The sequence below is a fragment of the Hypanus sabinus genome, chromosome 31 (assembly GCF_030144855.1).
Source record: "Hypanus sabinus isolate sHypSab1 chromosome 31, sHypSab1.hap1, whole genome shotgun sequence".
Classification (NCBI taxonomy): Eukaryota; Metazoa; Chordata; class Chondrichthyes; order Myliobatiformes; family Dasyatidae; genus Hypanus; species Hypanus sabinus.
This window is the reverse complement of record NC_082736.1, coordinates 15,311,218-15,324,905: the sequence shown is the minus strand read 5'-3', so window position 1 is coordinate 15,324,905 and position 13,688 is coordinate 15,311,218. Positions and strand designations below refer to the sequence as shown.

Below are 13,688 nucleotides of genomic sequence, written 5' to 3'. Positions count from 1 at the left end.
TTGTAACTCAGCAACACAAGTTATCGTAGCAGGAAAGGGACAGATACATGGAGCTCAGAAAATAGAGATCTATGGGTAACCCGAGGTAATTTCTAATGTAACGACATGTTAGGCACAGCTTTGTGGGCCAAAGGGCCTGAATTGTGCTGTAGGTTTTTTATGTTTCTATGAAAGAGACAGATTTATCAAGATGGTATAAAATGGGAATCCCCACAGGGCTTGTCTAAAAGAGATAACAAGACAGAAACATCTGGACTGTGTTTCAGTACCAATTGTTTATTGTATGCTCTACCTGCACCTGATGAGTTCTTCTCTGCACATGCACGGTGGGACAGACATATTACATAGCCACAGTAAGAACGAGCTATACCAAGGAATGGAAAGGGCGTCCTTTGCAATTGGGAGGGTGACGTTAGATTGGGCTAGTGGAGGAAGAACTTTACTTCTGCCCGCAGGAGACACAGAAATGAAGGAGAACTAGCACAGTGATTGATATTTGGGGAACTATGTTGTTACTGAGTTGCCTCATTTGACTGCAGACTGGGCACAAGTTGTGGAGAAGGCAAAGGAAATAATCCATCAATGGACATTAAGGCACATCCTGATAAAGCAAATGAAATATTGAGTGAGTCAGACTCATGGGATAAATTTTGGAATTGTGGATTAAATGTTCAAAAACATCTGTGGGTGAGAATAACATCATATGCTGTGGCAATGTACGCTGATAATGGTACTGTTTAATGTGTATCACCTTGGAAGGTGAAAGGCTGAATGATGGATCTGTAATACAGAGAAGGTGATATTTTTGTATAGAGAGTCTATGAATTCAGGAAGTAAATGGTACCTTTATCTTTGAATAATGTAAGTCTTGCATGACTTCTGGGGGTTCTCAACTATCCTATGAGTAGTCAATAGAATGGAGGAGGTTAGTGAACCTAAGATAAATATTTTTGGATCAAGAGGAGGGAGATGTTGGCCAGAATGAATGAGTCTAAAGATCTGTGAATTTGAATGAATCAAGGGCAGTGGAAGCAGACAGACCAATTGTTCTCTCGACCAAAGAGGTGGAGACCACTATTTTATGAAGAAGACAGTGCCCTCCATTTTGTGAGTCAGTCCTGTTTTAAAGTAGACACAATGATACTTCAGGTGATCTGCTGAACGGGGGGTCCTTTCCAAATGAGAAGTTGCTTGTGAGGTGTTCTTTGGTTGCATACAACACTGTGAATGTTGGTCTGTGTGATTCAAGCTCAATGCTGATAGAAAACAAAGAGCCAAAATTACCGATTGTCACTTGCTGGGAAGGGGACAATAAATGGATGTTGGCCCGAGTTAAAGGTCAACCACATGACCTGTAGCCTATGACACTGGAATGCAATACAGTCGGCCCTCCTCATCTGTGGGGGATTGGTTCCGGGACCCCCTGCAGATACCAAAATTCGGGGATGTTCAAGTCCCTTATTTAAACACGTATCAGTGCGGTGGTCTTCAGGACCCAGCGGAACCCCGGACTTTATTTAACATGTCTCCGTGCGGTGGACATCAGGACCTGGCGGTGCAGCTCTGAATCCGCAGTGTTTCTGTTCTCGAAAATAATCACGATCACGATTGAAAATAAGGTGGAAGTAATAGAGCGATCGGGAAGAGGCGAAACACCATCGGTCATTGGAAAAGCATTAGGCTACAGTCGGTCAATGATTGGAACAATTTTAATGGAGCATGTGAAAGGCCCTGCCCCGACAAAAGCTACAATTATTACTAAGCAACGCAGTGGTTAAATTATTGAAAAACGTATGTTTCTTAAGTGTTTTATATGTATAAAGGTAAAATATGTACTATATCCTAAGAAAAACGTTTAACTAACTGACGTTAAATAATACCAGATGTACCTGTTCCGACCTCAAATCCGACTTAAAGACGGACTCAGGAATGGAACTCATTCATAACCCGGGGACTGCCTGTACTTTTAAGTTATTTCTAGATTACTTATAATACCTAACACAATGTAAATGCAGTGTAAATAGTTGTTATACTGCATTGTTTAGGGAATAATGACAAGAAAAAATAATCTGTACATGCTCAAGCAACGAGTGCTGGAGAGAGAACTTCCGGGTTTCCCCGATCCGTGGTTTGTTGAATCCGAAGAGTAGGGGTCCCAGAACAGATCCATGAGGCACACCACTGGACACCGACCTCCATGCAGAATATGACCCATCTACAATCACTCTTTGCCTTCTGTGGGCAAGCCAGTTCTGGATCCACAAAACAATGTCCCCTTGGATCCCATGCCTCCTTACTTTCTCAATAAGCCTTGCATGGGGTATCTTATCAAATGCCTTGCTGTGATCCATATACACTACATCTACTGCTCTTCCTTCTCTTAGATCTGGTGTGAGGGAGAGTGTTGGGAATCTGCGGTTTGATTTTGTAGCTGCTTTTTTTCCCTGTGAAGTGATCTGTTAGAATTGGTGTGAGGCAGAGTGTTGAGGATTCGTGGTATATGTTGCAGCTGCTGTTTGTCCTTGTGAAGTCATTTGTTTGTCTTGGTCTCAGGAGGAGTGTTGGGGATTTGGGGTAAATGTAGTTGCTGCTGTTTCTCCTTGTGAAGCGATCTAATAGTTTTGGTGTGAGGGAGAGTGTTGGGGATTTGGGGATAGGTTTCTAACCTATTGAAACAATCGCTTAAAATTGGTGTGAGGGACAGTGCTGGGGACTTGGGGTTTGATGTTGTAGATGCTGTTCTTCCCTGTGAAGCGATCTGTTGGCTTTGCTGTGAGGGAGAGTGTTGGGCATTTGGGGTTTGAAGTTTTAGCAGCTTTATCCCATTGAAGCAACCTGTTAGAATTGGTTTGAGGGAGAGTGTTGGGGACTTGTGGTCAATGTTGTAGCTGCTGTTTTGCTGTGTGAAGTGATTGCTAGTGTTGCTGTGTGGAAGAGTGTTGTTTATTTCGGGTGAATGTTGTAGCTGCTGTTTCTTCATGTGAAGCAATCTGTTAGTACTGTTGTACGGGAGAATATTGGGGATTTGGGGTTTGATGCTGTCGCTGCTGTTTTCCCCTTAATACGATCTGTTACTGGTCTGACGGAGAGTAATGGGGATTTGAGTGAATGTTGTTGCTGCTGTTTTTCCCTGTGAAGCCACATGTTATTATTGGTCTGAGGGAGAGTGTTGGGGATTCAGGGTAAAAGTTGTAGCTGCTGTTTTTCCCTGTTAAGTGATCTGTTAGTATTGGTCTGAGGGACAGTGTTTGGGATTTGGGGTTTGATGTTGTAGATGCTCTTAATATAGAACATACACACACAGTACAAGACCTTCGACCCACAATATTGTGCTGACCCTTAAATCCTGCCTCCCATATTGCCACCCCCACCGCCTTAAATTCCTCCTTATACCTGTCTAGCAGTCTCCTAAATTTCACTAGTGTATCTGCCTCCACCACAGACTCAGGCAGGGCATTCCATACACCAACCACTCTCTGAGTAAAAAAGCTTTCTCTGATATCCCCCTTGAATTTCCCTCCCCTTACCTTAAAGCCATTTCCTCTTGTATTGAGCAGGGGAAGAGGCACTGGCTGTCCACTCTATCTACTCCTCTTAATATCTTGTATACCTTTATCATGTCTCCCCTCATCCTCCTTCTCTCCAAAGAGCAAAGCCCCATCTCCCTTAATCTCTGATCATAATGCACACTCTCTAAACCAGGCAGCTTCCTGGTAAATCACCTCTGTACCCTTTCCAATGCCTCCACATCCTTCCTATAGTGAGGCGACCAGAACTGGACACAGTACTCCAAGTGTGGCCTAACCAGAGTTTTATACAGCTTCATTATTACATCACATCTCTTAAACTCTATCCCTTGACTTATGAAAGCTAACACCCCATAAGCTTTCTGAACTACCCTAACTACCAGTTAGTTGGAACAGCACTTTTCTGCTCTTTTTCTCTGTGAAGTGATCTGTTAGAATTGGTGTTAGGTAGAGTGTTGTGGATTTTGGGTGAATGTTGTCGCTTGTTGGTTCAATGTTGGCTCATTGGGAGAAGTCAGAGAGTGGTAGTGGAGGATTCCTTCTCAGAGTGGAGGCCTGTGACTGTTGGTGTGCCACAGGGATCAGTGCTTGGTCCATTGTTATTTGTCATCTATATCAATGATCTGGATGATAACATGGTAAATTGGATTGGCAAATTTGCTGATGATACAAAGATTGGAGGTGTAGTGGGCAGTGAGAAAGGTTTTCAAAGCTTGCAGAGGGATTTGGACCAGCTGGAAAAATGGGCTGAAAAATGGCAGATGGAGTTTACTAGACAAGTGTGAGGTGTTGCACTTTGGAAGGAAAAACCAAGGTAGAACATACAAGGTAAATGATAGGGCACTGAGGAATGCAGTAGTAAAGAGAGATCTGGGAATACAGATACAAAATTCCCTGTAAGTGGCTTCACAGATAGATAGGGTAGAAAAGAGAGCTTTTGCCCTTTATCAATGAAAGCATTGAGTATAGCAGTTAGAATGTTATGGTGAGGTTGTATAACGCGTTGCTGAGGCCGAACTTGGGAGTATTGTGTGCAGTTTTGGTCACCAAATTACAGGAAAGATATTAATAACGTTGAATGAGTGCAGAGAAGTTTGATAAGGAAGTTGCCAAAACTTGAGAAACTGAGTTACAGAAAATGGTTGAATCGGTTAGGACATTATTCCCTTGAGCATAGAAGAATGAGGGGAGATTTGATAGAGGTGTATAAAATTATGATGGGTATAGATAGAGTGAATGCAAGCAGGCTTTTTCCACTGAAGCTAGGGGAGAATAAAACCAGAGGACATGGGTTAAGGGTGAAGGGGAAAAACTTTAAAGGGAACATTGAGGGGGGGGGGGGGGCTTCTTCACACAGAGAGTGGTGGGAGTGTGGAATGAACTGCCAGATGAAGGGTAAATGAAGGTTCACTTTTAACATTTAAGAAAAAATTGGACAGGTACAAGGATGACAGGTGTATGGAGGGATATGGGCCAGGTGCAGGTCATTGGGCCTAGGCAGAAAAATGGTTCGGCACAGCCAAGAAGGGCCAAAAGGCCTGTTTCTGTGCTGTAAAGTTCTATGGTGTTTCTCTGTTTGAAGCTATCTGTCACAACTGGTGTGAAGAAGAGTGTTGGGGATTTGGGGTTTGATGTTGTAGCTGTTGTTTTTCCATGTGAAGCAATCTGTTAGTTTTGGTGAGAGGGAGAATGTTGGAGATTTGATATTCTCACAGTTTTTCCATGTGAAACGATCTGTGAGTATTGGCTTGAGGGAGAGTGTTGTTTATTACGGATGAATGTTGTAGCTGCTGTTTCTCCCTGTGATGCGATCTGTTAGATTTGGTCTGAGTGAGAGTGCATTTGGGGTGTATGTTGCAGCTGGTGTTTGTCCCGGTGAGGTGATCTGTTAGAATTGGTGTTAGGGAGAGTATTGGGGATTTGCGGTAAATGTTGCAGCTGCTGTGTTTCGTTGTGAACTGATCTGTTCGTGTTGGTCTAAGGATTGTTGGGCACTTGTAGTTTGATGTTGTAGCTGCTGTTATTCCCTGTGGTGCGATCTGTTAGTATTGGTCTGAGGGAGAGTGCAGGGGATTTGGGGTGAATTTTGCATCTGCTCATTCTCCGTGTGAAGCGATCTGTTAGAATTCGTGTGATGGAGAGCATTGGGGATTTGGGGTGAATGTTGCAGCTCCTGTTTCTCCCTGTGAAGCGATCTGTTAGTTTTTCTGTGAGGGAGAGTTTTGGAGATTTGCGGTTCAACGTTGTAGCTTCTGTTTTTCTGTGTGAAGCAATCTGTTAGTATTGGTGTGAGGGAGAGTGTTGTTTATTTCAGGTGAATGTTGTTCCTGCTGTTTCTCCATGTGAAGCAAGCTGTTAGTACTGTGGTGTGGGAGAGTGTTGAGATTTGGGATTTGATGTTGTAGCTGCTTTTTCCCATTGAAGCGATCTATTAGAATTGGTGTAAGGGAGTGTTGGGGATTTGGGGTTTGGTTTTGCAGATGCTTTTTTTCCCTGTGAAGCAATCTGTTAGAACTGCTATTCGGGAGAATGCAGGGGATTTGGGGTTAATGTTGTAGCTGCTGTTTCATCGTGTGAGGTAGAGTGTTGGGGAGTTGGGATGAATGCTGTTGCTGCTGTTTTTCTAGGTAAGGCGGTCTGTTGGTTTTGCAGTGAGGGAGAGTGCTGATGATTTGCGGTTTGATGTAACTGCTGTTTTTCTGTATGAAGCAATCTGTTAGTTTTGGTAAGACGGAGACTTTTGGAGATTTGATATTCTAGCTGTTTTTCCGTGTGAAATGATCTGTGAGTATTGGTGTGAGGGAGTTTTGTTTAGTACAGATGAATGTTGTTGCTGCATGTTTCTCCATGTGAAGCTGTTGTTAGTAGGAGATGAAATGGAAATATAAGGATGGAGTTAAAGGGAAAGAAAAAATAAGAAAAGTTAAGAAAGGCAACAGAATTAACGGGGCAGAAAGCTCAGGAAGAGATCAGAGTGTATGGCCAAGTGCAATAGGAATTGGTGTGAGAGGTGAGGGGAGTAATGTATTAAAAGTATGAGCCTGAGGCTCATTTGGAAATTGGCAAGTATGATGTTGTAGGAATAACAGAGACATGGCTGCAAGAGGACCAGGGCTGGGAAATGAATATTCAAGGGAAAACGTCCTATCGAAAGGACAGACAGGTGGGCAGAAGGGGTGGAGTGGCTCTGTTGGTGAGGAATGAGATTGAGTCCATTGCGAGGGGTGACATAGAATCAGGAGATGTAGAGTCAGTATGGATAGAACTAAGAAATTGCAAAGGCTAGAAGAACCCCATGGGAGTTATCTACAGGCCCCCAAATAGTAGCCTGGATATAGGGTGCAAGTTGAATCAAGAGTTAAAATTGGCATGTTGCAACGGTAATTTTACAGTTTTTATGGGGGATTTTAACATCCAGGTAGACTGGGAAAATCAGGTTGGTACCGGACCCCAAGAAAGGGAATTTATGGAGTGCCTCCGAGATGGACTCTTAGAGCAGCTTGTAATGGAACCGACCAGGGAGAAGGCAATTCTGAATTTAGTGTTGTCTAATGAACCCGATTTGACAAGGGAACTCGAAGTAAGGGAGCCCTTAGGAGGTAGTGACCATAACATGATAAGCTTTAATCTACAATTTGAGAGGGAAAAGGGAAAATCAGAAGTGTCAGTAATTCAGTTGAACAAAGGGGAGTATGAAGCCATGAGGGAAGAGCTGGCCAAAGTTGACTGTAAAGATACCCTAGCAGGGATGACAGTGGAACAACAATGGCAGGTATTTCTGGGAATAATACAGAAAGTGCAGGATTAATTCATTCCAAAGAGGAAGAAAGATTCTAAGGGGAGTAGGGGGAACTGTGGTTGATAAGGGAAGTCAAGGGCATTATAAAAATAAAAGAGAATAAGTATAACATAGCAAAGATGAGCGGGAAGCCAGAGGATTGGGAAACTTTAAAGAGCAACAGAAGATAACTAAAAAGGCAATACTGGGAGAAAAGATAAGGTTTGAAGGTAAGTTAGCGAAGAATATAAAGGAGGATAGTAAAAGTTTCTTGAGGTATGTGAAGAGGAAAAAATTAGTTCAGACCAAAGTTGGGCCCTTGAAGACAAAAACGGGTGAATTTATTATGGGGAACAAGGAAATGGCAGACGAGTTGAACAGGTACTTTGGATCTGTCTTCACTAGGGAAGACACAAACAATCTCCCAGATGTAATCGTGGCCAGAGGACCTAAGGTAACGGAGGAACTGAAGGAAATTCACATTAGGCAGAAAATGGTGTTGGGTAGACTGATGGGACTGAAGGCTGCGTCCCAGGGTATTTAAGGAGGTGGCTCTAGAAATTGTGGACGCATTGGTAATCATTTTCCAATGTTCTATAGATTCAGGATCAGTCCCTGAGGATTGGAGGGTAGCTAATGTTATCCCTCCTTTTAAGAAAGGAGGGAGAGAGAAAACAGGGAATTAAAGACCAGTTAGCCTGACAGCAGTGGTGGGGAAGATGCTGGAGTCAATTATAAAAGACGAAATAGCGGCACATTTGGATAGCAGTAACAGGATTGGTCCGAGTCACCATGGATTTACAAACGGGAAATCATGCTTGCCTGATCTTCTGAAAGTTTTTGAGGATGTAACTATGAAAATGGACAAGGGAGAGCCAGTGGATATAGTGTACCTGGACTTTCAGAAAGCCTTTGATAAGGCCCCACATCAGAGATTAGAGGGCAAAATTAAAGCACATGGTATTGGGGGTAGGGTACTGACATGGATAGAAAATTGGTTGGCAGACAGGAAACAGTAGGGATTAATGGGTCCGTTTGAGAATGGCAGGCAGTGACTAGTGGGGTACCGCAAGGCTCGGTGCTGGGACTGCAGCTATTTACAATATACATTAATGATTTAGACGAAGGGATTAAAAGTAACATTAGCAAATTTGCAAATGACACAAAGCTGGGTGGCAGTGTGAAATGTGAGGAGGATGTTATGAGAATGCAGGTGACTTGGACAGGTTGGGTGAGTGGGCAGATGCAGTTTAACGAGGATAAATGTGAGATTATCCACTTCGGTGGCAAGAACAGGGAGGCCTTCCTGAATGGTGTCAAATTAGGAAAAAGGAAAGTACAACGAGACCTAGGTGTCCTTGTTTATCAGTGACTGAAAGTAAGCATGCAGGGACAGCAGGCAGTGAAAAAAGCTAATGGCATGTTGGCCTTCATAACAAGGGGAGTTAAGTATAGGGGCAAAGAGGTCCTTCTGCAGTTGTATAGGGCCCTGGTGAGACCACACCTGGAGTATTGTGTGCAGTTTTGGTCTCCAAATTTGAGGAAGACATTCTTGCTATTGAGGGCATGCAGCGTAGGTTCACGAGGTTAATTCTGGGGTTTTGGGGGGAACCGTCATATGTTGAAAGATTGGAGTGACTGGGCTTGTATACACTGGAATTTAGAAGGATGAGAGGGGATCTGATTGAAACATATACGATTATTAAGGGACTGGACATGTAAGAGGCAGGAAACACGTTCCCGATGTTGGGGAAGTCCAGAACCAGAGGCCACAGTTTAAGAAAAAGGGGTAGGCTATTTAGAACGGAGTTGAGGAAAAACTTTTTCACCCAGAGAGTTGTGGATTTGTGGAATGCTCTGCCTCAGAAGGCAGTGGAGGCCAAATCTCTGGATGCTTTCAAGAAAGAGTTAGATAGAGCTCTTAAAGATAGCGGAGTCAAGGGATATGGGGAGAAAGCAGGAACGGGGTACTGATTGTGAATGATCAGCCACGATCACAGTGAATTGTGCTGCTGGCTCGAAGGGCCAAACGGCCTACTCCTGCACCTATTGTCTATTGTTAGTACTGTTGTGAGGGAGACTGTTGGGGATTTGGGGTTTGATGCTGTAGTTGCTCTTTTTCCTTGTGAAGCGATATGTTAGAATTGGTGTGAGGGAGAGGGTTGTGAACCTGGGGTGAATGTTGTCGCTGCCATTTCTCCGTGTGAAGCGATGCATTAGTTTTGGTGTGAGAGAGTGTTGGGGACTTAGGGTAAATGCTGTAGCTGCTGTTTTTCCCTGTGAAGTGATCTGTTAGTATTGGTGTGATGGAGAGTGTTGGGGATTTGGTGTAAATGGTGTAGCTAATTTTTCTCCTGGTGAAGTAGTCTGTGAGTTTTGATGTGAGGGAGAATATTGGGGATTTGTGGTTTGATGTTGTAGCTGCTGTTTTTCCATGTGAAACGATCAGTTAGTTCTGGTATGAGGAAGAGTGTTGGACATTTGATATTCTCGCTGTTTTTCCCATTGAAGCAATATTAGAATTGGTTTGAGGGAGAGTGTTGGGGATTTGCAGTGTATTTTGTCGCTGCTATTTTGCCATGTGAAGTGATCTCTTAGTATTGGTGTGAGGGAGAGTGTTGAGGATGTGTGGTGAAGTTTGTTGTTGCTTCTCCACGTGAAGCGATCAGGCAGAATTTGTGCTCGGGAGAGCATTGGGAATTTGGGGTGAATGTTATCACTGCTCTTTTTCCCGGAAAAACAATCTATTTGTATTGGTGTGAGGGAGAGTGTTGGGGATTCCCAGTAAATGTTCCTACTGCTGTTTTTCGCTGTAAAGTGATCTGTTCATATTGGTCTGAGGAGGAGTGTTGGGGATTTGGGGTGAATGTTGTCGCTGTTTCTCCATGTGAAGCAATCTGTTAGAATTGGTGTTACGGAGAGTGGTGAGGATTTGGGGTTAATATTGTTGCTGCTGTTTTTCCCTGTGAAGTGATCTGTTAGTATTGGTGTGATGGAGAATGTTGGTGATTTGGGTTAAATTTGCAGCTGTTTCTCCACGTGAAGCAGTCTGTGAGTTTTGATGTGAGATACATTGTTACAGATTTGGAGTTTAACATTGTAACCGTTCTTTTTCCCTGTGATACAATCTATTAGAATTGGTGTGAGAGAGTTTTGGGGATTATGGAGTTTGATGTTGTAGCTACAGTTTTTCCCTGCGAAGAGATCTGTCTGTATTGGGGTCAGGGAGAGGGTTAGGGATTTGGGGTAAATGTTGTCACTGCTGTTTTTCCGTGAAGCAATCAGTCAGAATTGATGTCAGAGAGAATATTGGGGATTTGAGGTAAATGTTGTAGCTGCTGTTACTCCAGGTGAGGTGATCAGTTATAATTGGTGTGAGGGAGATTGTTGGGGATTTGTGGTTTGATGTTGTAGCTGCTGTTTTTCCTGTGTGAAGCGATATATTAGTTTTAGTATGAGGAAGAGTGTCGGACATTTGACATTCTCACTGTTTTTCCATGTGAAACGATTTGTGAGTACTTGTGTGAGGGAGAGTGTTGTTTATTTCGGGTGAATGTTGTTGCTGCTGTTTCACCATGTGATCTGTTAGTATTGGTGTGAGGGAGAGTGTTGTTCATTGGGGGTGAATGTTGTAGCTGGTGATTTCCCAGTGAGGCGATCTGTTAGTGTTGTTGTGATACAGAATGTTGGGGATTTGGGGTAAATTTTGCAGCTAATGTTTCTCCACATGAAGCAATCTGTGAGTTTGGATGCCAGGAAAATTGATGGGGATTTGGAGTTTGATTCTGTAGCTGCTCTTTTTCCCAGTAATGTGATCTGTTAGAATTGGTATGAGAAAGAGTGTTGGGGATCTGGGGTTTGATGTTGTCGCTGCTGTTTCTCCGTGTTAAGCTATCAGTTAGAATTGATGTGAGGGAGAATGTTGGGGACTTTGGGTTCGATGTTGTAGCTGCTGTTTTTCCCTGTGATGCGATCAGTTAGTATTGGTCTGAGGGTGAGGGTTGGGGATTTGGGGTGAATTTTGTACCTGCTGTTTCTACATGTGATGTGATCTGTTTGTTTTGGTATGAAGGAGAATGTTGGAGATTTGGGTGAATGTTGTAGCTGTTGTTCTTCCGTGTGAAGCTGTCTGTTAGCTTTGGTGTGAGAAAGAATGTTAGGGATTTGATAATCTCACTGTTTTCCGTGTGAAACGATGTTAGTCCTAGGGTCAAAACACAAAAATATAACTGCAGATGCTGTGGATCACTCAGCCCGAAACGTTGGCTACTCTTTTCTCACGGATGCTGCCTGACCTGCTGAGTTCTTGTGTACGTATTCTCTGTTAGTTCTAGGGTTACGGCGAGTAGCTAGGGTTTCAAATTTGATGTTTTTATTTCCATTTTGTCTTGTAGTTGGTGGCTATCGGCAGAAGGGCAATTTCAGTTCTTCTCTGAACACTTTGAGAATAAACTGAACTTTGAACCTTCGGAAACAGACCCGTTCGCCCGCATCGGTGCGCATGCGCCACCGACATGGCGCCGCCCCCCCCCCCCCCCCCCCCCGGGCCTTCCTTCGTCCCTGGGATCGTGACTCTGTGAAAGACGGAAAGGACCGCAATGCCCCGGGGTGCGGAGCCGCGATGCATCCGAAGTTCGCAACAACTATTCCCCAGTAGCGGAGTGGACGCCTCCGCACAGAGCCCCACTCCTACCTGCAGTCGATCCTCCAAAGCGCGTTGTTTGCCTAGCGCCTGCGCGGTTTCTGAGAGCTGCCTATTCGTTGTGCGCATGCGCATTTGGTACTGATACCCTTCTGCGCAGATTTCTGGGTAAGTAAGGTGCCATTGCAATCAAGCTGAGGTTCTTCGCCACTTCGCAGTAGTAGTTTCTGTAGAAAACTCAGCAGCTATTTTAACGCAGAAAATTCCCACAAATATATTCAAAGTCAGCTGGCAATCAGTGTCGCAGTCTCACTTACAAATTTAGGTGTCTAATACAGTAGAATCTGCAGATTCTGAAATTAAACAGAACAACACACAGAGTGCTGCAGGAATTTAGCAGGTCAGGCAGCAACAGCACAATAAATAATAAACAATTTAGACACGGTGAACGGTCTTGTTCTGAAAAGTCTACTCGGTAGAAGCTATCTGACTCAGTGAGCTCCTCCAACATTTTGCAAACATAAACATTTTTTTTCAATGTTTCCAAATGTTACTTATCTTTCATTTTTAGCCTCAAACAACTGGTCTGATTCCCTCTTCCCACTCTCTGTAATCACCCTTCTGGTTTGGAGCCCAAAATCCCTGATTTGTGCTGGTCCCTCTTTTGTTTCACTCAACACAAGTGGTGGGTGCAGGTTTGTTTGCAACATTCAAGAGAAATTTGAATAAATATATGGATGAGAAATATACGGAGGAATATAGTGCCGGTCTATGGAACGAGGCAGAAAAAGAGGTCAGCACAAACGAGATGGGCTGAAATGTATTTCTGTGCTGCAGTGCTGCATGAATCAAATTATATTCTGATTTGTAATTTCCAGTCTGTTGTTTGTTGCTGAGGAGTGAACACAGAGATTTACAGAATGGGTGAAGAGGCTGCCCAGTGACTGTTCCTGTTCTCAAAGTCACTGGGACGTCCCATCTTGAGCAGATATTGTCTTCTCATTCTCTTCTGCTCAGTCTGTCACTCAAAAAGCCCAGTGTTTACAGGAAATAATAGAACTCACAGAGAAGGGACCCCACTCTGTCTCAGTCTGGTGATGGGGAAATACTCTTGTTCCCAGAGAGCGGTGTGGGAATCACTGGTGATAGAATGAGTTGGCAAAGTTGGACAAAAAGCTGAAAGAAATTCTGGAGTTTGAAATGGTAAATCAACACACTGAACTGAAATTCACACTGAAAACTGGCCCAGAATATTGTATCGACCTCAGAATATCCTCCAAGAACAATCTGAATATTCTCTCCTCCATGCCCCTCCATCTTCCATGTTCCTTTCTAGGAGTCTTTTAAATGTCCTTCAAAAATCTGCCTCAGATTCCACTTTGCAGGGTTTTCAACGCTCTATTTAACTCTGACACCCCCTCCCCAATATACTTGCCTCCAATCACATTTGTTGCCCCACATATTACCATTTCTTGGGAAATATCACCGGCTGTCCACCCAATCTGTGCCTATAATCATCTCGTTCACCTCTAACACGTCAGCTCTCATCCTGTCACCCCAAAGAGTAAAACCAAAGCTCGCTCAAACTACCCTCGTAATGCATGCTGTTGAATTTTGTTGAGCCTCATGTGAACCCTCTCTAATGGTTAAACACATTCTTCCTTTCATGAATCGACACACAAATGCTGGAGGGGTGTGTTAGAGTATAAGTCCATAAGACACAGGAGCAGAATTAGGCCAT

At 43.6% G+C, this 13,688-nt stretch overlaps 1 protein-coding gene across 1 annotated transcript in view; it reads right to left on the bottom strand.

The window, feature by feature from the left end:
• Positions 1 to 12,051, bottom strand: part of LOC132383909 (gastrula zinc finger protein XlCGF8.2DB-like) — a 30,083-nt gene extending 18,032 nt beyond the window's left edge. Inside the window, exon 1 of the mRNA XM_059955100.1 lies at positions 11,999 to 12,051. The gene's annotated coding sequence lies outside the window, so the exon portion shown is untranslated. The remainder of the gene's footprint in view (positions 1 to 11,998) is intronic.
• Between the last annotated feature and the right edge of the window lie 1,637 nt (positions 12,052 to 13,688).